We start from the raw sequence: 27,873 nt of genomic DNA, 5'->3' as shown, positions 1-27,873 counted from the left end.
TGCTGCAGTGGAAAAACCCTTTCCCCTTCCAGCAGAGGGAACACCTCAAAAGATTTGCTCTCTCTCCTTATAAAAGGGAGACGTTAAACTAATTAGGCCTGTTTGATATGTTAAAGTACTTGAGAAGCATTGTCAAATAAAAAATGATGCTAAACCTGCTTTAGATTATATTTGTATAAATACATGTTATTGATGTAACTGTTCTAGAAATTATATGGAATTCCTAAAGATCTGATATGTCTTGGTATAATGTTATCAGTTATTATTCTAGTTATTATTTCAAAATGTTTGTCATAGAAATAATGAGATTATCTTTTCAATTGCATTATAATGAACTGTCAGATCTTTAATCATGGCCACTTTCAAGTCTTTTGACATTTACTGACAGTTATTGTATTACTCTGATACTTTTACAAAAGTGCTTCCTCTTCAAAGCAACTCATGGAAAGGACTCTTGACAAGTACACATTTCTGATAATTTTACAATTATAGCACTGAACTAGGTTAAAAAATGTTTAGAACTCTAACGGAAAAACTGATTGTTTCATAAAACTGCCAACCCAAGATCAAGCATTAATCGGTAATTAATTTAAAAAAAGAAAAGGATTAATTACATGAGACTAAATAAGTTTATGAGGACGACTATAATTTATATGACTTTGTCTGAAACATTGCTAGTCCTTTAATGTTTTGCTTTCCAGATTTAAAGAACCCATTTTTTCCTTACTTTTAAGCTATCTATAACTTACAGCAATTTGGTAAAGTATACTTTTGTGAACAAAAATAGAATATGTATCTTTTCCTGTCTACTTAATCCCTCCAGTATTTGGAAATTCAAAGCATTCTTATTTTTCTTGACATTGTAGGTGTTTGCATAAGTTCAATAAGAAATTGTTCTCCTTGTAACAGGACACAATTGGGCAAGTCTTTGGTTTGGTTTCTCAGCCTAACGAGGTTTTAAAAAATCTTATCTAAGATTTCTTATTATCAAATATTTTTAAGAAACTAAGGTTAACAAAGCCCCATAAATATCACCAAAGCTTTAACTGGAATATCATATATTTAAGAATGTACATAAAATCACTATTCTTGATCCACTTATATAAGTAATCAGGCCAAGTTTAATGAAACTAGCTCTTATTTACTAAAGATGTACTCAGTGGCTTATGTTTGAGTTTCTACAATACCAGAAGTGTTGATCCATGTACAGCAGGAGGTATTTGCTAATGCACAGCACTCTCCAGCACCAGGAACAAGAGAGTGCAGACATTATGAACAGTAATGGGATTTCGGTGCCAACATTCAAAACATACAAGGTAATAGGTCCTGTAAATCACAACTTTACTGAAGGCAATTTTTTAAAAAAGTAAATATTTCAAATTTTGAAATTGGACACATAAAGTACACTACTGCAGGAATCTGAATTGGAGAATTAATCAAACACTTCATGGGAAAATATTTGTGGCATATACTTGTGAATTGATAAATGTTGTCCCATTAAGGAAAAAGTTTTGTGTCATGGTATTGATCCTAAGTACCCAGTTACTACTGTATAAACTTCTTCAAGAATGAGATAAAATTCCAGAGTGAGTATCAAGGACTAAAAACTTGATGAAGAAGGCATCTATGGCATAGTCCCTGCTTATCATTCACAAAGATCCTAACTATGCATTAGTCATCTTATTACTGTGACTGACATAAATGCAAAAGGGAAATTAAAAGCCTACAGAAACAGAAAGGTGGGTGTGATTTCAGAATCTTGTAGTTTCTTATCTAGGTGTGTAGCTTCTTACCTATATGTGTAGCTTCTTACAGTGTGTTGCCATGAAGTCTTGCCTAGAGAAATTGAGAAAGTGTCCAGATATTATGCCCAAACTCTTGATATTATATTAAGGTCTGAGGAAATAAAATCGTTCTTTGTATCTTTGAATTGTTTATTTTGAAAAACAACATGGCATATTTGAAGACCATACAGTAAGATATTGTGGTCAGCAGCTGGTAATTTAAACACCTGTAAACAGAATTTGATAAACACTCTTCCTGAATTTGCTATGCCTGAGGTCCTTGGTTACTTAGGAAAGTGTGTACTTTCATACGTGAAAGTGTTGTATAAAAACTGGTAGATAGGAAGAACTTTCATGCAGCCAATATGCAGGAAATGTTACATTTAACTCCCCTCTCTTGCTTGCTACACATCTCCTAACTTGACCTAACTTCTTGCAAACTAATTAAAGGAAGAAACTTAATTATGATGCATCTTGGAATAGATTTCTTTGTGTTTATCTTATTTTGAGATTCACTCAACTTCCTGAGCACATAGTCAGGAAGAATTTATGTCTTTCTCCCTTTTTCATCCTCTCTCTCTCCACCCCCCTCCCTCTCCTACCTCTGTTACTCTAATGATAGCAGTGTGGGATATTGTTATTATTCCACAGTCCCCTGTGAGCTGTTACCTTTTTTTCAGTGTATTTTCTCTTTAATTTTCAGGTTGGGTAATTCCTATGTTCTGTCTCCTAGTTTACTGATTCTTTCCTCTGTCCTCTCCATCCTCCTCTCAAGCTCATTCACTGAGGTCTTTTTTTTTTTTTCTTTCAGTTACTATACTTTTCAATTCTAAAACTTCCATTCGGCTCTCCTTTATATCCTCTTTCCTTTACTGAAATTTGATCATTTTTATTTGCTTCAAGTGTTTGTACTTGCTCATTGAAATATTTTTATCATAGCTACTTTAAAATCTTTATCAGATCATTTTTAGCAACTCTGTTATCTCAACGTTGACATCTATTGATTCTACTTTTTCATTCAGTTTGAAATCATCTGGCCTTTGGTACAATGAGTGATTTTCTATTGAGAACTGGATATTTTCTAATTTCATTATGAGTTTTTGGATTTTTAATAAAATCTTCTGTTTTAGCTGGCTTTCTCTGCCTCCACCTGGCAGGGGAAGGGGAACACTTCATTACTGCCAGATGGAAGTAAAAGCCTAGGTTTCCCACTTGGTCTCCTTTGGCAACTGATGTGTGTGGGGAGGGAGGGATCCTCTCTACTGTTGAGGGTGGGAGTTCTGGTTCTGCACGTAGTCTCCACTGACACCAAGTGGAGACAGCATTATTACTGTGGCAATGTTGAAAGTCCTGACCATCCACTAGGCCTCAGCTGACATCATCTCAGCAAGGAGGTAGAGGAAGATCTTGTGCTGTCAGGTAAGGGTGGAAATCCAGACTCCTCAAGTAGTCTCCACTTATATTGTAGTGGGATTTACTGGCCAGTGGAGATAAAAGACTTGGCTCCCTACATCTAGCACCTTGGCTTTCTCTGACATCATCCTCATGGACATGTTGGAGCACCTCATTACAGGCTCACAACGGTGTAAATTTAGGATCTCCACTTAGCCTTGCATGGTGTGGGTGGAGCAATAGTTACTCTGTAGTGTTTGACTGGAGTAGAGAGATTATTGTCTAAAAGTTTTCCTCTTATTAAGCTGCCCCTTCACTGGTCTCTTGACTAGAGAGATAAAGATTTGTTGGGGCATTTTTTGTCTGTACTATTGGCATTCAAGTTTCACATGTTTCTCCAAGTCTGGGATATAAGAGGCCAAATGAAAACATGGGAACTCACCACCGTGTTGTTCCTCAAGTCCTGAAGTCTCACACTGGTCAGACATCTCCCTCCACTTTTCAGAGTCTCCTTATGTTTATTTTATATATTATGTCCAAGACTTTTAGTTACAGGAGGAATAGAAAAAGCACAATTACTCCATATTTGGGGAAGTACGTTTGATTTTAATAATAAGAGACTTAGGGAAAGTACTAAACCAAAATCTCTAATTTGATGTTTTTGTTTTCCATTGTTTTTTTTTCCATTGTTTTTATTTTGTTTTATTGAGATACTTTTATAACAGAAGATAGTATTTTGAAGGTTTGGTAATTTTACAGATTTCTTAATAATTTTACACATGGCCTATTATAAGTTTCAAACTCTGAATTAAATCACAATTTTAGAAGCTGGAAATGAATTACAAGAAGAAAACTGAAAAATTCCAAAATATGTGGAGATTAAATAACATGCTACTGAACAACCAATTGGTCAAAGAAGAAATCAAAAGAGAAACTAAATAGTGACAGTTTTACTTTTTTCTTTCTAATTTGGATGCCCTTTATTTCTTTTTCTTGCCTAATTGCTCCATCTAGGAATTCCAATACTATGTTGAATAACAGTGGCAAGAGTGGACATCTTTGTCTTGTTGTTGATCTTAGGGGGATAGCTTTCAGCTTTTCACTGTTGAGTGTGATGTTAGCTGTGGGTTTGACATATATGGCCTTTATTATGTTGAGGTATTGTTCTTTCTATACCCATTTTATTTATAAATGGGTGTTGAGTCCTGTCAAATGCTTTTTCTAGATCTATTGAAATTATCATGATTTTTACCTTTAATACCACAGTGTACCATGTTGATTGTTTTGAAGATGTTGAATCATTACATCCCTGGAATAAATCTCACTTGATCATGGTTTATGATCCATTTGATGTATTGTTAAATTTGGTTTGCTAATATTGTATTGAGAATTTTTTTATCTATGTTTATCAAAAATATTGGCCTGAAATTTTCTTTTCTGTGTTGTCCCTGTCTGGTTTTAGTATGAGAGTGATTTGCGGCTTGTTAAATTAGTTAGGATGTGTTTCCTTCCTTCAATTTTTTGAGAAGAGTTTGAGAAAAATAGGTATTAAATCTTCTTTGAATGTTTGGTAGAACTCACCTATGAAGCCATCTGGTCCTGGACGTTTGTTTTTTGGGAGGTTATTGATTACTGTTTCAATCTCTTTACTAGTGATCAGTGAACTCAGATTTTCTATTTCTTCATGAGTCAGTCTTGGAAGGTTGCATTATTCTAAATATTTGGATATTATTGTCATTATACCACAAGTCCCTGTGAGTCTTGTTAGGGCTTTTTTTTTTTCAGTGTTTTTTTTCTCTCTGTTGTTCAGCTTGGGTAATTTCTGTGGTTCTGTCTTCTGGTTCACTAATTGTTTTCTTTTTCCCCTTCATTCTGCTCTCAGGCTAAAAGAAATGGATAAATTCCTAAAAATACACAACTTCTTAGACTGAATCATGAAGAAAGAGGAAATCTGAGCAGATCAATTACTAGTAGGGAGGTTTAATCAGTAATCAAAAACCTCCCCCCAAAAAATTCCAAGACCAGACAGCTTCACTGGTGAATTCTACCAAACATTTAAGGAAGAATTAACACCTATTGTTCTCAAACTCTTGCAAACCATAGAAGAGGAGGGAACACTTCCAAACTCATTTTATGAGGCCAGAATTACCCTGATACCAAAATCAGACAAGAGATCCACAAGAAAAGAAAATTACAGGCCAACATCCCTAATGAACATAATGCAAAAATCTCAACAAAATATTACCAAAACCGAATTTAAGAGTACATTAAAAGGAGCATACACCATGATTAAGTGGGATTGATTCCAGGCACACAAAGATGGTTCAACATCTGCAAATCCATCAATGTGATACAAAATTGATAATGATACACGTTAACAAAATGAAAGGTAAAACTCAAATGATCATCTCAATAGATACATTAAAAAAAACATTTGACAAAACAATATCCATTTATGCTAAAAACTGAAGAAAGTAAGTGTCGAGGGAACACAGCTCAAAGTAATAAAGACCATATATGAAAAGCCCAGAACTAATATCATACGCAACAGTGAAAAGCTAAAAGCATTTCCTAAGATAAGGAACAAAACAAGGATTTCCACTCTTGTTAATTCTATTCAACATAATATTGAAAGTCCTACCAAGAGTAATTAGGCAATAAAAAGAAATAAAAGGAATCCAAATTGAAAAGGAAGAAGTAAAATTGTCACTATTTGCAGAAGACATGATATTATATGTAGGAAACCCTAAAGACTCTACTCAAAAAAGCTGTTAGAACTAATAAATGAATTCAGTAAAGTTGCAGGATACAAAATAAATATACAGAAATCTGTTATATTTTTATACACTAAAAATGAACTATCAGAAAGAAAAATTAAAAATCAATCCTGTTTACAATTGCATCAAAAATACCTAGGAACAAATTTAAACAAGGAAGTTAAAGACCTGTGCATTGAAGACAATAAAATATTGATTGAAAAAAAACTGAAGAAGACATAAATGGAAAGATATTCTGTGAACATGGATTGAGAGTAATTGTTAAAATGTCCATATTTCACAAATCTACAATTCAATCTACAGATCAGTCTACAGATTCAGTACAATCCTTATCAAAATTCCAATGGCATTTTTCACAGAAACAGAATAATACTAAAATTTGTGTAGAACCACAAAAGACTCTGAATATCCAAAGCAATCTTGAGAAAGAAGAGCAAAGCTGGAGGCATCACACTCCCTGGTTTCAAACTATAGTTATCAAAACAGTATGGTATTAGTATAAAAACAGAAACATAGATCAATGGAACTGAATAGAGAGCCCAGAAATAAATGCACACATATATGACCAATTAATTTATGACAAAAAAGCCAAGAATATAACAATGGGAAAATGACAATTGCTCCAATAAATGGCATTGGGAAACCTGGACAGCCACATGCAAAAAAAATGAAACGGGATCACTATCTTACACCATACACACAATAAAAACTCAAAATGGATTAAAGACTTAAATGTATGACCTGAAAGCATAAAACTCCTACAAGAAAACATAGGCATTAGCTCCTTGACCTCCGTCTTGATGATGATTTTGTGAACTTGACACCGAAAGCAAACACAACAAAAGCAAAAATAAACAAGTGAGAATACATCAAACTAAAAGGCTTCTGCACAGCAAAGGAAACCATCAACAAAATGAAAAGGCAATCTGCAGAATGGGAGAATATATTTGCAAATCATACATCTGATAAAGAGTTAAATTCCAAAATATATAAAGAACTCATACAACTCAATAGAAACACAAAAAAACAACATGATTTTTTAAATGGGCAGAGGATCTGAATAGATTATTTTTCCAAAGAAGACATACAGACAGCCAACTGGCACATGAAAAGATGTTCAACATCACTAATCATCAGGGAAGTGAAAATCAAAACCACAATGAGATATCATATCACACCTGTTAAAATGGCTTTCATCAAAAGACAAGAGATAACAAATGCTGGCAAATGGAATTCTTGTACACTGTTGGTAGGAATGTAAATTAGTGCAGCCACTATGGAAACAGGATGGAGGATCCTCAGAAAATTAAAAATAGAGCTACCATATGATCCTTTAATTCTACTTCTGTGTATTTATCTGAAAAATAATGAAAACAGTAACTGTAAAAGATATATGCAACCCCATGTTCATTTCAGCATTATTTATAATAGCCAGGATAGTGAAACAACCTAAATGTTCATCCATGGATGAATGGATAAAGAAAATGTGATATATATATCTAAATAAAACGGTATCTTTTTTAGCCATAAAAAATGTAATCTTGCCATTTGACACAACATGGACAGACCTTGAGGGCATTATGCTAAGTGAAATAAGTCAGAGAAAAACCAATGCCTTGTGATCTCAATTATATGCGGAATTAAAAAAAAGAAAGCTCATAGATACAAAGAACAGATTGGTGGTAGCCAGAGGCTGGGGCTGGGTGAAATGGGTGAAGGGGGTCAAAACATACAGACTTCCAGTTATAAAATAATTAAGTCATGGGGATGTAAGATACAGCATGTTGACTATAGTTAATAATACTGTATTGCAGGGGTCCCCAACCCCTGGGCCTCAGACCGGTACCCGTCTGCGGCCTGTTAGGAACTGGGCTGCACAGCAGGAGGTGAGTGGCAGGTGAGCAAGCGAAGCTTCATCTGCCGCTCCCCATCGCTTTCATTACCACCTGAACCATTCCCCACTCCCACCATCCATGGAAAAATTGTCTTCCATGGAACCGGTCCCTGGTGCCAAAAAGGTTGGGGAGTGCTACTGTATTGCATATTTGAAAGTTGCTAAGAGAGTAGATCTTAAAAGTTCTCATCATAAGAAAAGAAGAATTCTGTAACTATGTGTAGTGTTGGATGTTAACTAGAATTAGTATGCTGATCGTTTCATAATATATACAAATATCAAAACATTATGTTGTTCCTGAGACTAATTTAATGTTGTATGTCATTATAACTCAATGTAAGTAATTAAATAAATACATAAATAAATAAATAGATGGCAACTTTGACAATTTAATCTCAAGTGCAGTTTAATTGCTTCAAAAATTATGTAAATAGAATATTATAAGCTGCAGAGAAAATAAAATGCGTTTTCACAGGACATATTTTGTAGTGAACTAAACTAAGCCTACTTTTTTTTTCTTTTTAGTTCGATACATTCTTTAATAAAGATATGGTTAAGATATGTGTTATGGAGGAAGGAGGCATTGGTTCATATTTTGAGTGTTCAAGGAAAGGCTAAGCCTACTTTTGAGGGACCTCTTTTTGATGCCTTTGCGACAAATGTATGTGATAAGTATGTTAAAAATGCAAAGTGTCTGAGTTTCTTTACTTTTCCCCATTAATCTTTTCTATATATATCACATATCTTTTCATTCAACTGTTATTCATATTCAGGAAAAGTTTTATGTCTATTCTTGATTACAAGCAACAGTCCTAACCCTCAAAATGTTGTTTAACTTTCCTTGTCTTTTATAATGAACATATGGCTTTGCTTAGGATAAGCTGGAGTTTCATGTTAAATATAACTTGAATGTGTATGGGACATGTCTAGTATTTGCCAAAGTAACTAATTTCTGCTGCCCACAGTCATTTGTATTTCCATGTATAGATTTTCCAGCTGCTGGTTTCTACCTTTTAGTGATGATTCCATTTTTGCCAACGAAGAAATTATCCCTGATTTAAGTAGACATTCTGTCCATTGATGTAGTAATGGGATGAGAAGTTAACTCTGTCACCTCATAGATTATTCCATCACAGTTACAGTGTTACAAATGGCATACCAGCAGCCCTTGGGTCATGAACCCCCAGCCCCTAGATGTACTACTAGAACTATAAGCAGGTTAATTCTGCCATGTAACCCTTTTGGATATTTGCTGGGAATTACCATGTCAAGGAAAGTACACACACACACACACACACACACACACACACACATACACAGTTACTTTACTAGGGAGATTTATGGTTAGCAGTACCCCAGTTTCCATCTGAGTCCCTAATTCCCTCATTCCAATGAGCTCATGTCTTCAATGAAATCTAAAGTAATTGCTCCTCATGAAAATATCAGAAACATCTGATCATAATGTGATTCATATAAGAATCATTAAAACTTTTCACAAAGAAAGGGGCTCTGATAGAGTAGTCTTATAATCAGCCTCAAGACCAGTTTATTGGGGTAAAAGATTCCACTCATCATCTACATTACTGCCTTTCTAAAAAATCCCTCCCCAGAATTAATTAGAAGACTGGTATCATTTCTAATAAAACAATGATGTAATACATAAATCTGATTCAATTGCCTAGGCCAATTAATAATTCATGACAGAAATAGGACAACTACTCTCATGTTTTAAGCACAAATATTGTTAATAGGCTGACCCAAGGACTCCCAATGAAAAAGGCAGAAAGGTCCCAATGGTGTTCTACTATCCTGGAGATTAGTGAACAATAACAATGTTAGATAAGTCAAGTGAACAGAGGAGCATATGAAGAGGGGAAAATTTAGCTGGTAAAAAGTTGTTGGAATTCAGGACAAAGAAAAGCATGAAAATAGGTGAGGGGCTTGAAATTTCTGAAGAGAAAAAGGATAGAAGAAATAGGAATGCAACTGGTATTGGGTAGTGGGAGAAGAGAACAGGATATAGGAGTATTTACAGTTCCTTCTAAGGGACTTCTGAGCTACAACATTACTCCCCTTTATCCTCACTTTCCTCTAGTGCCTCATAAACAGGTGAAAATGGAAGGTTGTAACATGATAAAAATAATTGCTATCACTAATATAATGCATACTATTTGTCATGGACTGTAAGTATTTTTTATATTTTTTCACACTTTATCCTCAGAACAGCCCTATGAGGTATGGATTATTATCATCTCTATTTTACAGATGAATAAACCCAGATATAGAGAAGCTAAATAATTTGTCCAAAGTCACATAGTAAGTAAATGGTGGAACCAAGATTCCAACATAGGCAGTCTTACTGCAGAGTTTCTCCTCCACGCTCATCTCTCCTACACTTGCTGAAAGGGACACATTGAGAAAGGCCAAAGACTAACAAGTTGGGACTAAAAATCAGAAAGAAGGTTGAACACAAATAGAAAGAGTAGAGAACTCATGTGTTGGAAACAGTCTTTTGTGTACGCAGATTAAGCATACTGCCAATGCCCATGGGGGTAAAAAACCTTCTCAAAGAAATTGTATCATTAGTAAGTCATTCTTCTGGCTTAAAACTTGAACCTTTGAGAAACTGTAAATCCATCTTAAAAGAGATAACCCAGCAAGATTTTCCAGTTAGTACATCTCAGTGCACATCCACATATTAGTTTCTTTACAAAAAATCCATCTTGATAGTGGAACAAGAGAATGAGAAGAGTAAGAGATCACTGTGGGCCTGAAAGTGAAGGCTGAACTAAGGACCTACCCTGGAAAAAATGAAGAGATAGAATCCGGTGCATTACAGTTCAGCTGTGAACATCAATCTTTGTGAAAGCAGAAAGTTTTGGCAAAGAATAAAATAATATGAAGCTAATGAGGTATGTTGACAGAGATTCAGACATATGCTAGGTCAATTGTCTTTATAGCAAGAGGTACAAAGTCTCACCTACAGCTGCCCCAAAACCCAAGAGGAAGGGAAATAAAACCATAGTTATAAAAAGAGAGGGAAGTAATGGCAATATGTGTAACCAGATTGCAAGCCTTATAGGGGAATGTTTTCTGCATTAATTTATTCTTTATCTTTTTCCTAGCCAAAGAAAATATAGGTATAAATGTGGAAAAATGGGAAAAAATCCAGGCTAACTGTGTAGTCATTTGCGTGTTCCCCAAAATCCAGGCTTACAGTTTTGCTGAAAGGATACCTTAGCCTCATTTGTATCGACATCCTCAGTTTAACACATGAATAGTCACTACATCCGGAAGACATTAGTGTTGTCCAAGTCAACAATTTTCCATAAGCCACAGAGAAAAGAATTTTCAGTTTGTTGTGACACATGAAAATTAGAGTCTTAAATACTGCTTAGAATTAAAGTGACTTAAAATAAGAGGAAATGAGAAAGAAAAAAATTGTTGAAGTGTTATAACAAGGGCAATCACTGCTGGACCACATTGAAAATAGAACCAAGCAGAAAACCGCATCAGATCCATAGGTAACTTGCTGTAAATGGATGTTAAAAAAGGCTAATGGGTTTTGAATTAGCCTAAAAGTTTGGTTTTGTTTGGATAGTATATATGTCATTGGATCTTTCACTTCATTGCTGCCTTCTCTACTGCTCAGATGCTCACATACATCACCAGTGCAATTACTCTATCCAGGACAAGCCTGCTAGATTGAAGAAGTCAGCGAAGTTTTATATCAACATCTCAAGTTTACCTTTATGGGTTCCTTTTCATTGTCCCCCATTTTCACTTTCCTTAACCAACCAGGGCTGAGACTTGTTCCTGTGAAGCACTCCATGTTAAAAGTGTTTTTTTTTTTCATTCAGCAGTTAGTCATCAGTGCCTTCAAGGAGAAAAAGCCAGTGCCAGGTGCTGAGGACAGTGAAATAATCCAGACCTGAATTCTACCTTAAGGAGCTTATAGTCAATGATAATCACATTTCCTTGCATTTGTCTCTAAAATCTGGTATTCTGGTATGATTTCAATGCTTCACTTGAATCCGTGTAGAAAAGGGAACCCTAAAAAGTCAAATTTACATGTTCTATTCTTTGCACATCTCATTAAAGATGAAAAGGCAGAGAGGTAAAATTAAACATTTTCATTTTATAATTTTCAGGCTCTGTTCAAAAGTTTACTAAGGTATAATTACTGAAAGAATGTGGAATGATTGTTAATTTTATTCTGCAGACCAGGAGAATCACTTCAGAGAAGCACAGCTCTGATCACAGCAGGTTGGGGAATTTTAAACACCTTCCCCTTTCAATAGGAAATGGTAAGATAGAACTTAAAATTTATTTGTTCATGAAATCATTCAGCAAGAAGTTATTGAGCACAGACTGTGTGTCAAGTGTGGAATTAAACCGAGTTTCAAACAAGGACGCAAAGCAAGTTCCATACTTGGGTCTTTTGCCAATGTCTCACTATACCTTTATTGAGGGAACAACAAAACACTTCTCTTGTCTGAGCACATATCTTTGTACCCCACCTATTACATTTTCCCTGTTCTTCCTTAAAGTATAGTGATTGATGAATATTTCACTTACAGGGGACTGAAAGATTAAACAAGTCAGCTGTATTGGTATCAAAGACATAGTAATAATAACAGAGGCAGCTCACATTTATTGTGTATTTGACATGTTCCAGACACTGTAATAAGTGTTTTATGTGCATTTATCTCATTTAATCCTACAAAAACTCTATGAAGATTGCTCTGTTGTTATCCCATTTGTCAGATGAAGAAACCAAGTCGCAGAACAGATAAGTAAGTGGCTGAACCAGGATTTGAACCTAGACTATCGGGCTCCAGAGCCTGCACTTGAAATTGTTACACTACACTGTGCTTCAAAATAGAAAAATAAATTATACCGGAGTTTAAAAGAATAGGGTAAAAATCATCCACTACCTTCCCTCTCTTATCTCCAAATCAGCTAGAGGATTCAACTGAAATGATAACTCTTGCATTCCCTCAGTCTCTTCAAGAGCCATCACTTCCTTTTCTGATTTCTTATTACCCCATATATTAACCTTTCTTAAGGCACGTTTCATTTTCAACCTAGAATACAAGGCTCCATGGAAACAGGGGCCAAGAGCTTATATATATGATTTATTTATTTTCTACCTCAGCCACAGCCTGTACTAGCACAGTGCCTTGCATGCTATATGTTAAGTGAATGAACAGGATGAAATGGGGTAACAGATAAATTGCTCAATGGCTGTTATCTTTTTCTAGATTATATGCCTCTTGGTATCACTCACAGTGCCATACACAAAGTAGAAACATAATATTTCTTGAAACTGTTGAAAAGTCTCTAAATTTCTATATACGAATGAACACTGCTCAGAGTAGAAAAGCATATTTGGTATTCTGTAAAACTTCTATGAAGGCCACTTCCATTCAGAGTTAACATTACACAGGGGTAAGAAGCCCAAAGCAATAAAATCTGGAAGTAGACTCCTCATCCTGACACACTTCCTTTCTCCCAATCTGATAAAATTCTTAAAATAACAATGATAATATCAACAAATATAATTCTAGCAGATACTGCAAGTTTGGTATCTTTTATTTTCCAAGCACTTAACATTCATCATCTTGTTTAATACTTATTACAACACTATGAGGTAAGTATTTTTATTTCAAATTCACAGATAAAGAAAGTAAGGCCCATGGGCTTCCCTGGTGGCGCAGTGGTTGGGAATCTGCCTGCCAATGCAGGGGACACGGGTTCGAGCCCTGGTCTGGGAAGATCCCACGTGCCGCGGAGCAGCTGGGCCCGTGAGCCACAATTGCTGAGCCTGCGCGTCTGGAGCCTGTGCTCCGCAGCAAGAGAGGCTGCGATGGTGAGAGGCCCGCGCACCGCGATGAAGAGTGGTCCCCACTTGCCGCAACTAGAGAAAGCCCTCGCACAGAAACGAAGACTCAACACAGTCATAAATAAATGAATAAATAAATAAAAGAACGTGAATTTCTAAAAAAAAAAAAAAAACTAAGGCCCAGAGGGCGTAAGTGACTTACTTAAGGTCATACAGCTAGAGACTGGCAGAGCTGGGATTCAAACCAAGCTCTCTTAGATTCTTAAGACTGTGCTCTTTCTACTACATCCACTATGTCTCCTGACAGACTCATGAGGCTCTTATTTCTGTTCCCCAAGCTACTACTCAAATACAGTTTCTGTAGACAGAGCACCAAATTTTGTCAATTTTTCCAATTTGGAGATAGCATGGTTGTACTCAAGAGCACAAATGCTGAAATCAGACACACCTGGGTTTGAATACCAGCTTCACCACTAATAAGCTATATATCCTTGGATAAGTTACTTTCTCAGAGGCTCAGTTTCCTTATATACTAAAGGGGAGCAAAACTAGTACCTCACAGGGCTAGTGTGAGGGAAAAACATGAGACAATGCATATATAGTGCCTCAGATATAATAAATCTGAGCAAAGCGTACTTATATTTGCTACCTTAAAATATCATTGCTTATTTGTCATAATTATACCAGGTGTTGATAACCTGTCACCATTTTTCTGATAGGAAGAAGATGAAAGATTTGTGTAACTGTCAATTCCTACAAGCCAGTGCAATGGAAAAAAATAATTACTGTGAGGAGCATCAGATACCTTTACATCTGGTTAAATACTTTCTTCCTGAAGAGGAACTCGGCATCTATGTGTTAAGATGGCATTTCAAATGGGTGGGGCTGTGTATGTGTTTTATTATTTAGTGTGTGTATAGACAGCAGAGGGGAGTCAAAGGCCTGATAAGAAAGAATTCGTGTAAATTACCTTTCTCATTCAAAGGTGGCTTCCTATTTCTCTCAATCAGACTTGAAGATACTCATCTGCATACTGCTAAGAAGTTCTCTGTACTTTTCTCAAACCTTTCTAATAAGAGGAGGTGCAGCTTCAGCCTCTATATTCTCTTGGTCATGGAGACACAGTTGAGGTAAGTCTTCACCAGAAGGCGGGGAGAACAGAGGCCACTATTAAATCAGCCCCCATGTTATGGCTGGTAAAATAAGTCATGGATTGCCAGTCCTTAACTCCACACTCCAGACTATACTCAGCTCCAGTATACAAAAGAGGGTTTGCTTTTCTGAATTGAGACAGACTTCACCACAAACAAATTAAGTTTTCTCTCCACTAAAGAGAAAAGAAAATCCTGGGAATAAGAGGCCTATTCTCTTGGGATTCAATAATGTGTGGTGAATTTCCAGTTGCTTTAAAAAACTAAAGAGGATGGGAAAAGCACCAATTGAAGCATGGTGCAAAAGAGTCTCTGTTCACCAATCTTAACCTATCTGTAGCACAGGTGCACACAAGAAATTTTGGATCACTCTTTATAATCACCCCCTACTATCTTTAGTCCCAAGTCAAGAGATATATTTATTTATTAGAGATTCGGTATTTATATTTTTTTAGTGTTAGCAATTATTATTACTTAGCCCCCAATCTGTAGGGTTTCCCATCACTTCCAGTTTCCCATGAATGCCAGAGTCCATTCCAGTGTCCACATTTCTGCTTGTACAGTTCAGGTGACAGAGAACTCACCAGCTCCCGAGGTAGTTCAGTGCACAAAACCTGTTAGAAGACTTACCCTGACATGGAGTCCAAAACTTACTTGACTTTCTTTCTACCTATTGTACCCAGGCCACCTAGAACTAACTGGTTAGCTCTTCCCAGCAAGGTACTAAAAAGATTATTTTTTAAATTTGTATTGGAATGTAGCTGATTTAAATGTTGTGTTAGTATCCTGTGTACAGCAAAGTGAGTCAGTTATACATATACATATATCCACCCTTTTTAAGATTCTTTTCCCATATAGGTCATTATAGAGTACTGAGTAGAGTTCCCTGTGTGATACAGTAGGTCCTTATTAGTTATCTGTTTTATATATAGTAGTGTGTATATGTCAATCCCAATCTCACAATTTATCCCTCCCACCTCATTCCCCCTCAGTAACAAAAAGTTTGTTTTCTACATCTGTGACTCTATTTCTGTTTTATAAATAGGTTCATTTATACCCTTTTTTTAAAATTCCAAATATAAGTGATATCATATGATATTTGTCTTTCTCTGTCTGACTTACTTCACTCAGCATGACAATCTCTAGGTGCATCCGTGTCACTGCAAATGGCATTATTTTGTTCTTTTTTTATAGCTGAGTAATATTCCATTGTATGTATGTACCATATTTCTTTATGCATTCCTCTGTTGTTGGACATTTAAGTTGCTTCCATGTCCTGGCTATTGTAAATAGTGCTGCGTTGAATATTGGGGTGCATGTATCCTTTCAAATTATGGTTTTCTCCAGAAATATAGCCAGGAGTGGGATTGCTGGATCATATGGTAGCTTTACTTTTAGTTTTTTAAGGAACCTCCATACCATTCCTCAGAGTGGTTGTACGAATTTACATTCCCACCGACAGAGTAGGAGGGTTCCCTTTTCTCAACACCCTCTCCAGAATTTATTGTTTGTAGATTTTTTGATGATGACTACTCTGACCAGTGTGAGGTGATACCTCAGTGTAGTTTTGATTTGCATTTCTCTAATAATTAGTGATACTGAGCATCTTTTAACGTGCCTTTTGGCCATATGTATGTCTTCTTTGGAGAAATGTCTATTTAGATCTTCCACCACGTTTTTGATTGGATTCTCTGGGGGTTTTTTTTGTTTTGTTTTTTGTTTTTGATATTGAGCTACATGAGCTTTTTTGTATATTTTGGAGATTAGTCCCTTGTCAGTTGCTTTGCTTGCAAATATTTTCTCCCATTCTGTGTGTTTTCTTTTCATTTTGTTTATGGTTTCCTTTTCTGTGCAAAAGTTTTTAAGCATTTTTTTTTTAATTTTTAAATTTCTTAACATCTTAATTGGAGTATAATTGCTTTAAAATGATGTGTAAGTTTCTCCTTTATATCAAAATGAATCAGCTATACATATACATATATACCCATAACTCCTCCCTCTTGCATATCCTCCCACCCTCCCTATCCCACCCCTCTAGGTGGTCAGAGAGTACTGAGCTGATCTCCCTGTGCTATGTGGCTTCGTCCCACTAGCTATCTATTTCACATTTAGTAGTGTATATATGTCCATGCCACTCTCTCACTTCATGCCAGCATACCCTCCCCCCTCCCCGTGTCTTCAAGTCCATTCCCTACATCTGCGTCTTTATTCCTGTCCTGCCCCTAGGTTCTTCAAAACCACTTTTTCTTTAGATTCCACATATATCTGTTAGCGTACGGTATTTGTTTTTCTCTTTCTGACTTTCTTCACTCTGTATGACAGACTCTAGGTCCATCCACCTCACTACAAATAACTCAATTTTGTTTCTTTTTATGGCTGAGCAATATTCCATTGTATATATGTGCCACATCTTTTGTGTCCATTTATCTGTTGATGGACAATTAAGCTGCTTCCATGTGCTACCTATTGTAAATAGAGCTGCAATGAACATTGTGGTACCTGACTCTTTTTGAATTATGGTTTTCTCAGGGTATATGTCCAGTAGTGGGATTGCTGGGTTGTATGGTAGTTCTATTTTTAGTTTTTAAAGGAACCTCCATACTGTTCTTCAGAGTGGCTGTATCAATTTATATTCTCACCAACAGTGCAAAAGCATTCTCTTTTCTCCACACACACTCCAGCATTTACTGTTTGTAAATTTTTTGATGATGGCCATTCTCACTGGTGTGAGGTGATACCTCAGTGTAGTTTTGATTTGCATTTCTCTAATGATTAGTGATGTTGAGCAACCTTTCATGTGTTTGTTGGCAATCTGTATATCTTCTTTGGAGAAATGTCTACTTAGGTCTTCTGCCCATTTTTGGATTGGGCTTTTTGATTTTTGATATTGAACTGCATGAGCTGCTTGTAAATTTTGGAGATTAATCCTTTGTCAGTTGCTTCATTTGCAAATATTTTCTCCCATTCTGAGGGTTGTCTTTTCGTCTTGCTTATGGTTTCCTTTGCTGTGCAAAAGGTTTTAAGTTTCATTAAGTCCAATTTGTTTATTTTTGGTTTTATTTCCATTTCTTTAGGATGTGGGTCAAAAAGGATCTTGCTGTGATTTATGTCATAGAGCATTCTGCCTATGGTTACCTCTAATCTGGCCTTACATTTAGGTCTTTAATCCATTTTGAGTTTATTTTTCTGTATGGTGTTGGGGATTGTTCTAATTTCATTCTTTTACATGTAGCTGTCCAGTTTTCCCAGCTCCACTTACTGAAGAGGCTGTCTTTTCTCCATTGTATATTCATGCCTCCTTTATCAAAGATATGGTGACCATATGTGCGTGGGTTTATCTCTGGGCTTTGTATCCTGTTCCATTGATCTATATTTCTGTTTTTATGCCACTACCATACTGTCTTCATTATTGTAGCTTTGTAGTATAGTCTGTAATCAGGGAGCCTGATTCTTCCAGCTCCGTTTTTCTTTCTCAAGATTCCTTTGGCTATTCGGGGTAATTTGTTTTCATACAAACTGTGAAATTTTTTGTTCTAGTTCTGTGAAAAATGCCATTGGTAGTTTGATAGGTATTGCATTGAATCTGTAGATTGCTTTGGGTAGTATATTCATTATCACAATCTCGATTCTTCCAATTCAGGAACGTGGTATATCTCTCTATCTATTTGTATCATCTTTAATTTCTTTCATCAGTGTCTTACAGTTTTCTGCATACAGGTCTTTTGTCTCCTTAGGTAAGTTTATTCCTAGGTATTTTATTCATATGTTGCAATGGTAAATGGGAATGTTTCCTTGATTTCTCTTTTGGATTTTTCATCATTAGTGTATAGGAATGCAAGAGATTTCTGTGCATTCATTTTGTATCCTGCCACTTTACCAAATTCATTGATTAGCTCTAATAGTTTTCTGGTAATATCTTTAGCATTCTCTATGTATAGTATCATGTCATCGGCAAACTGTGACAGTTTTACTTCTTTTTTTCTGATTTAGATTCCTTTTATTTCTTTTTATTTTCTGATTGCTGTGCCTAAAACATCCAAAACTATGTTGAATAATGATGCTGAGAGTGGACAACCTTGTCTTGTTCCTGATCTTAGAGGAAATGGTTTCTGTTTTTCACCATTGAGAATGATGTTGGCTGTGGGTTTGTCATATATGACCTTTATTATGTTGAGGTAAGTTCCCTCTATGTCTACTTTCTGGAGGGGTTTTATCATAAATGGGTGTTGAATTTTGTCAAAAGCTTTTTCTACATCTATTGAGATGATCATATGGTTTTTCTACAATTTGTTAATATGGTTTATCACATTGATTGATTTCTGCATATTGAAGAATCCTTGCATCGCTGGGATTAACCCTACTTGATCATGGTGTATTATCCTTTTGATGTGCTGTTGGATTCTGTTTGCTAGTATTTTGTTGAGGATTTTTGCATGTATGTTTATCAGTGATATTGCATGTAGTTTTCTTTCTTTGTGACATCTTTGTGTGGTTTTGTTATCAGGGTGATTGTGGCCTGATAGAATGAGTTTGGGAGGGTTCCTGCCTCTGCTATATTTTGGGAGAGTTTGAGAAGGATAGGTCTTAGCTCTTCTCTAACTGTTTGATAGAATTCGCCTGTGAAGCCATGTGGTCCTGGGCTTTTGTTTGTCGGAAGATTTTTAATCACAGTCTCAATTTCAGTGCTTGTGATTGATCTGTTCATATTTTCTATATCTTCCTGGTTCCATCCCCGAAGGTTGTGCTTTTCTAGGAATTTGTCCATTTCTTCCAGGTTGTCCATTTTATTGGCATATAGTTGCTTGTAGTAATCTCTCATGATCCATTGTATTTCTGCAGTGTCAGTTTTTATTTCTCCATTTTCATTTCTAATTCTATTGATTTGAGTCTTCTCCCTTTTTCTTTTGATGAGTCTGTCTAATGGTTTATCAATTTTGTTTATCTTCTCAAAGAACCAGCTTTTAGTGTTATTGATCTTTGTGATTGTTTCCTTCATTTCTTTTTCATTTCTTTCTGATCTGATCTTTATGATTTTTTTCCTTCTGCTAACTTTGGGGTTTTTTTGTTCTTCTTTCTCTAATTGCTCTAAGTGTAAGGTTAGGTTGTTTATTTGAGATGTTTCTTGTTTCTTCCGGTAGGATTGTATTGCTAGAAACTTCCCTCTTAGAACTGCTTTTGCTGCATCCCATAGTTTTTGGGTCATCATGTTTTCATTGTCATTTGTTTCTTGGTATGTTTTGATTTCCTCTTTGATTTGTTCAGTGCTCTCTTGGTTATTCAGTAGTATATTTTTTAGCCTCCATGTGTTTGTATTATTTACAGATTTTTTTTCCTCTAATTGATATCTAGTCTCATAGCATTGTGGTCAGAAAAGATACTTAATACAATTTCAATTCTCTTAAATTTGCCAAGGCTTTATTTGTGACCCAAGATATGATCTATCCTGGAGAATGTTCCATGAGCACTTGAGAAGAAAGTTTATTCTGTTGTTTTGGGATGGAATGTCCTATAAATATCAATTAAGTCCATCTTGTTTAATGTACCATTTAAGCTTGTGTTTCCATATTTATTTTCATTTTGGAAGATCTGTCCATTGGTGAAAGTGGGGGGTTAAAGTCCCCTACTATGATTGTGTTACTGTCAATTTCCCCTCTTATGGCTGGTAGCATTTGCCTTATGTATTGAGGTGCTTCTATGTTGGGTACATAAATGTTTACAATTGTTATATCTTCCCATGGATTCATCCCTTGATCATTATGTAGTGTCCTTCTTTGTCTTTTGTAATAGTCTTTATTTTAAAGCCTACTTTGTCTGATATGAGAAATGCTGCTCCAGCTTTCTTTTGACTTCCATTTTCATGGAATACATTTTACTATCCCCCCACTTTCAGTCTGTATGTGTCCCTAGGTCTGAAGTGGGTCTCTTGTAGATAGCATATATACGGGTCTTGTTTTTGTATCCATTCAGCCAGTCTATTTCTTTTGGTTGGAGCAATTAATCCATTTACATTTAAGGTAGATTTCAATATGTATGTTTCTATTACCATTTTCGTAATTGTTTTGGGTTTGTTATTGTAGGTGTTTTCCTTCTCTTGTGTTTCCTGTCTAGAGAAGTTCCTTTAGCATTTGTTGTAAAGCTGGTTTGGTGGTGCTGAATTATCTTAGCTTTTGCTTGTCTGTAAATGTTTTAAATTCTCCGTCAAATCTGAATGAGATCCTTGCTGGTTAGAATAATCTTGGTTGTAGGCTTTTCCATTTCATCACTTTAAATATGTCCTGCCACTCCTTTCTACCTTGCAGAGTTTCTGCTGAAAGATCAGCTGTTAACCTTATGGGGATTCCCTTGTATGTTATTTGTTGTTTTTCCCTTGCTGCTTTTAATATTTTTTCTTTGTATTTAATTTTTGTAAGTTTGATTAATATGTGTGTTGGCGTGTTTCTCCTTTGATTTATCCTGTATGGGACTCTCTACGCTTCCTCTACTTGACCATTTCCTTTCCCATATTAGGGAAGTTTTCAACTATAATCTCTTCAAATATTTTCTCAGTCCCTTTCTTTTACTCTTCTTCTTCTGGGTCCCCTATAATTCTTTTTTTTTTTTTTTTAGAAATTTCATGTAATGTCTGAAACATTTATATTAACATATTACCATACAAATAACCCAATGAAAGTTTAGTATTAGTTGTTTTGTTTGTTTGTTTTTTTATACTGCAGGTTCTTATTACGCATCAATTTTATACACATCAGTGTATACATGTCAATCCCAATCGCCCAATTCAGCACACCACTATCCCCACCCCACTGCAGTTTTCCCCCCTTGGTGTCCATATGTCCATTCTCTACATCTGTGTCTCAACTTCTGCCCTGCAAACCGGCTCATCTGTACCATTTTTCTAGGTTCCACATATATGCATTAATATACGATATTTGTTTTTCTCTTTCTGACTTACTTCACTCTGTATGACAGTCTCTAGATCCATCCACTTCTCAACAAATGACTCAATTTCGTTCCTTTTTATGGCTGAGTAATATTCCATTGTATATATGTACCACATCTTCTTTATCCATTCGTCTGTTGATGGGCATTTAGGCTGCTTCCATGACCTGGCTATTGTAAATAGTGCTGCAATGAACATTCGGGTGCATGTGTCTTTTTGAATTACGGTTTTCTCTGGGTATATGCCCAGTAGTGGGATTGCTGGGTCATATGGTAATTCTATTTTTAGTTTTTTAAGGAACCTCCATATTGTTCTCCATAGTGGCTGTATCAATTTACATTCCCACCAACAGTGCAAGAGGGTTCCCTTTTCTCCACACCCTCTCCAGCATTTGTTGTTTGTAGATTTTCTGATGATGCCCATTCTAACAGGAGTGAGGTGATACCTCATTGTAGTTTTGATTTGCATTTCTCTAATAATTAGTGATGTTGAGCATCTTTTCATGTGCTTCGTGGCCGTCTGTATGTCTTCTTTGGAGAAATGTCTATTTAGGTCTTCTGCCCAGTTTTGGATTGGGGTGTTTGTTTCTTTAATATTGAGCTGAATGAGCTGTTTATATATTTTGGAGATTAATCCTTTGTCTGTTGATTCGTTTGCAAATATTTTCTCCCATTCTGAGGGTTGTCTTTTCGTCTTCTTTATGGCTTCCTTTGCTGTGCAAAAGCTTTGAAGTTTCATTAGGTCCCATTTGTTTATCTTTGTTTTTATTTCCATTACTCTAGGAGGTGGATCAAAAAAGATCTTGCTGTGATTTATGTCAAAGAGTGTTCTTCCTATGTTTTCCTCTAAGAGTTTTATAGTGTCCAGTCTTATATTTAGGTCTCTAATCCATTTTGAGTTTATTTTTGTGTATGGTGTTAGGGAGTATTCTAATTTCATTCTTTTACATGTAGCTGTCCAGTTTTCCCAGCACCACTTATTGAAGAGACTGTCTTTTCTCCATTGTATATCTTTGCCTCCTTTGTCATAGATTAGTTGACCATAGGTGCGTGGGTTAATCTCTGGGCTTTCTATCTTGTTCCATTGATCTATGGTTCTGTTTTTGTGCCAGTACCATATTGTCTTGATTACTGTAGCTTTGTAGTATAGTCTGAAGTCAGGGAGTCTGATTCCTCCAGCTCCATTTTTTTCCGTCAAGACTGCTTTGGCTATTCAGGGTCTTTTGTGTCTCCATACAAATTTTAAGATGATTTGTTCTAGCTCCTTAAAAAATGCCATTGGTAATTTCATAGGGATTGCATTGAATCTGTAGATTGCTTTGGGTAGTATACTCATTTTCACAATGTTGATTCTTCCAATCCAAGAACATGGTATATCTCTCCATCTGTTAGTATCATCTTTAATTTCTTTCATCAGTGTCTTATAGTTTTCTGCATACAGGTCATTTGTCTCCCTAGGTAGGTTTATTCCTAGGTATTTTATTCTTTATGTTAAAATGGTAAATGGGAGTGTTTCCATAATTTCTCTTTCAGATTTTTCATCATTAGTGTATAGGAATGCAAGAGATTTCTGTGCATTAATTTTGTATCCTGCAACTTTACCATATTCATTAATTAGCTCTAGCAGTTTTCTGGTGGCAGTTTTAGCATTCTCTACATATAGTATCATGTCATCCGCAAACAGTGACAGTTTTACTTCTTCTTTTCCAATTTGTATTCCTTTTATTTCTTTTTCTTCTCTGATTGCCGTGGCTAGGACTTCCAGAACTATGTTGAATAATAGTGGTGAGAATGGGCATCCTTGTCTCGTTCCTGATCTTAGAGGAAATGCTTTCAGTTTTTCAGCATTGAGAATGATGTTTGCTGTGGGTTTGTCGTATGTGGCCTTTATTATGTTGAGGTAGGTTCCCTCTATGCCCACTTTCTGGAGAGTTTTTATCATAAATGGGTGTTGAATTTTGTCAAAAGCTTTTTCTGCATCTATTGAGATGATCATATGGTTTTTCTTCTTCAATTTGTTAATATGGTGTATCACATTGCTTGATTTGCGTATTTTGAAGAATCCTTGCATCCCTGGGATAAATCCCACTTGATCGTGGTGTACGATCCTTTTAATGTGTTGTTGGATTCTGTTTGCTAGTATTTTGTTGAGGATTTTTGCATCTATATTCATCAGTGATATTGGTCTGTAATTTTCTTTTTTTGTAGTGTCTTTGTCTGGTTTTGGTATCAGGGTGATGGTGGCCTCATAGAATGCGTTTGGGAGTGTTCCTTCCTCTGCAAATTTTTGGAAGAGTTTGAGAAGGATAGGTGTTAGCTCTTCTCTAAATGTTTGATAGAATTCACCTGTGAAGCCACCTGGTCCTGGGTCTTGTTTTTGTATCCATTCAGCCAGTCTATGTCTTTTGGTTGGGGCATTTAATCCATTCACGTTTAAGGTAATTATCGATATGTATGTTCCTATGACCATTTTCTTAATTGTTTTGGGTTTGTTTTTGTAGGTCCTTTTCTTCTCTTGTGTTTCCCACTTAGAGAAGTTCCTTTAGCATTTGTTGTAGAGCTGTTTTGGTGGTGCTGAATTCTCTTAGCTTTTGCTTGTCTGTAAAGCTTTTGATTTCTCCATCAAATCTAAATGAGATCCTTGCCAGGTAGAGTAATCTTGGTTGTAGGTCCTTCCCTTTCATCACTTTAAGTATGTCATGCCACTCCCTTCTGGCTTGCAGAATTTCTGCTGAGAAATCAGCTGTTAACCTTATGGGAGTTCCCTTGTATGTTATTTGTCGTTTTTCCCTTGCTGCTTTCAATAATTTTTCTTTGTCTTTAATTTTTGCCACTTTGATTACTATGTGTCTCGGCGTGTTTCTCCTTGGGTTTATCCTGTATGGGACTCTCTGTACTTCCGGACTTGGGTGGCTATTTCCTTTCCCATATTAGGGAAGTTTTCGACTATAATCTCTTCAAATATTTTCTCTGGTCCTTTCTCTCTCTCTTCTCCTTCTGGGACCCCTATAATGCAAATGTTGTTGCGTTTAATGTTGTCCCAGAGGTCTCTTAGGCTGTCTTCATTTCTTTTCATTCTTTTTTCTTTAGTCTGTTCCGCAGCAGTGAATTCCACCATTCTGTCATCCAGGTCACTTATCCGTTCTTCTGCCTCAGTTATTCTGCTATTGATTCCTTCTAGTGTAGTTTTCATTTCAGTTATTGTATTGGTCATCTCTGTTTGTTGTTCTTTAATTCTTCTAGGTCTTTGTTAATCATTTCTTGCATCTTCTCAATCTTTGCCTCCATTCTTATTCCGAGGTCCTGGATCATCTTCACTATCATTGTTCTGAATTCTTTTTCTGGAAGGTTGCCTATCTCCACTTCATTTAGTTGTTTTTCTGGGGTTTTTTCTTGTTCCTTCATCTGGTACATAGCCCTCTGCCTTTTCATCTTGTCTATCTTTCTGTAACTGTGGTTTTTGGTCCACAGGCTGCAGGATTGTAGTTTTTCTTGCTTCTGCTGTCTGCCCTCTTGTGGTTGAGGCTATCTAAGAGACTTGATGGGAGGCTCTGGTAGTGGGTAGAGCTGACTGTTGCTGTGGCGGTCAGAGCTCAGTAAAACTTTAATCCACTTGACCGTTGATGGGTGGGGCTGGGTTCCCTCCCTGTTGGTTGTTTTGCCTGAGGCAACCCAACACTGGAGCCTACCTGGGCTCTTTGGTGGGGTTAATGGCAGACTCTGGGAGGGCTCACGCCAAGGAGAACTTCCCAGAACCTCTGCTGCCAGTGTCCTTGTCCCCACGGTGAAACAGAGCCACCCCCCGCCTCTGCAGTAGACCCCCCAACACCAGCAGGTAGGTCTGGTTCAGTCTCCCCCAGGGTCACTGCTCCTTCCCCTGGGTCCCGATGCACACACTACTTTGTGTGTGCCCTCCAAGAGTGGGGTCTCTGTTTCCCCCAGTCCTGTCGAAGTCCTGCAATCAATTCCCACTAGGCTTCAAAGTCTGATTCTCTAGGAATTCCTCCTCCCATTGCCGGACCCCCAGGTTGGGAAGCCTGACGTGGGGCTCAGAACCTTCACTCCAGTGGGTGGACTTCTGTGGTATAAGTGTTCGCCAGTCTGTGAGTCACCCACCCAGCAGTTATGGGATTTGATTTTACTCTGATTGCGCCCCTCCTACCATCTCACTGTGGCTTCTCCTCTGTCCTTGGACGTGGGGTATCCTCCTTGGTGAAGTCCAGGGTCTTCCTGTCAATGATTGTCCAGCAGCCAGTTGTGATTCTGGTGCTCTCGCAAGAGGGAGTGAGAGCACATCCTTCTACTCCGCCATCTTGGTTAATCCTCCCTGGGTCCCCTATAATTCTAATGTTCATGCATTTAGTGTTGTCCCAGAAGTCTTTGAGACTGTCCTCAATTCTTTTCATTCTTTTTTCTTTATTCTGCTCTGTGGTGGTTATTTCCACTATTTCATCTTCCAGGTCACCTATCTGTTCTTCTGCCTCAGTATTCTGCTCTTGATTCCTTCTAGGGAATTTTTTATTTCATTTATTGTGTTGTTGATCATTGTTTGTTTGCTCTTTAGTTCTTCTAAGTCCTTGTTAAACGTTTCTTGTATTTTCTCCATTCTATTTCCAAGATTTTGGATCATCTTTACTATCATTACTCTGAAATAGTTTTCAGGTAGACTGCCTATTTCCTCTTCATTTGTTTGGTCTGGTGGGTTTTTTGCCTTGCTCCTTCTTTTGCTGTGTGTTTCTGTGTGTTTACATTTTGCTTAACTTGCTGTGTTTGGGGTCTCCTTTTTGCAGGTGCAAGTTCATAGTTCCTGTTGTTTTTGGTGTCTGCACCCAGTGGCTAAGGTTGGTTCAGTGGGTTGTGTAGGCTTCCTGGTGGATGGGACTGGTGCCTGTGTTCTGGTGAATGAGCCTGGATCTTGCCTTTCTGGTGGGCAGGACCACATCCGGTGTTGTGTTTTGGGGTGTCTGTGATCTTATTATGATTTTAGGCAGCCTCTCTGCTAATGAGTGGGGTTGTGTTCCTGTCTTGCTAGTTGTTTGGCATAGGGTGTCCAGCCTTGTAGCCTGCTGGTCATTGGGCAGAGCTGGGTTTTAGCATTGAGATGGAGATCTCTGGGAGATCTTTCAATTTTGATATTATGTGGAGCCAGGAATTCTCTGGTGGACCAATATCATGAACTCAGCTCTCCCACCTCACAGACACAGCCCTGACACCCGGCTGGAGCACCAAGACCCTGTCAGCCACACAGCTCAGAAGAAAAGTGAGAAAAAAAGAAAGAAAGGAAAATAAAATAAAGTTATTAAAATAAAAAAAATTAAAAATAAAAAAAATAAAAAGTAATAAAAAGAAAGAAAGAAGACAGCAACCATCCCGAAAACAAATCCTCCAGTGATAACAAGCGCTAAAAACTATACTAAATTCTTTTTTTAAATTCGGACAGACAGAACACTAGGACAAATGGTAAAACAATGCTATATAGCATTTTATGGCAATGCTATAAAAGGCTAAACAAATCTACAAATGATAATAAACTCTAAAACTAAACTAAGATAAACATAAAAGCAGAAACAAATTAGTTGCAGATAGCAAACCCCAAGTCTGCATTTGCTTCCCAAGTCCACTGCCTCAATTTTGGGATGATTCATTGTTTATTCAAGTATTCCAGAGATTCAGGGTACATCAAGTTGATCGTGGAGATTTAAGCCACTGCTTCTGAGGCTTCTGGGAGAAATTTCCCTTTCTCTTCTTTGTTTGCACAGCTCCTGGGTTTCACCTTTGGATTTGGCCCAGCCTCTGCATGTAGGTCGCCTGAGGGAGTCTGTTCTTCACTCAGACAGTACAGGGTCAAAGTAGCAGCTGATTAGGGGGCTCTGGCTCACTTTGAGTGGGGGGGAAGCAAGGGTACGGAATGCGGGGTGAGCCTGCGGTGGCAGAGGCCATCATGACATTGCAACAGCCTGAGGCATGCTGTTTGTTCTCCTGGGGAAGTTGTGCCTGGATCATGGACGCTGGCAGTTGAGGACTGCACATGCTCCCAGGAAGGGAGGTGTGGATAGTGACCTGTGCTTGCACACAGGCTTCTTGGTGGCTGCAG

Source organism: Balaenoptera acutorostrata, chromosome X (genome assembly GCF_949987535.1).
Source record: "Balaenoptera acutorostrata chromosome X, mBalAcu1.1, whole genome shotgun sequence".
NCBI classification, from domain to species: Eukaryota; Metazoa; Chordata; class Mammalia; order Artiodactyla; family Balaenopteridae; genus Balaenoptera; species Balaenoptera acutorostrata.
The sequence above is the reverse complement of the archived record's forward strand: the minus strand, read 5'-3'. Positions refer to the sequence as shown.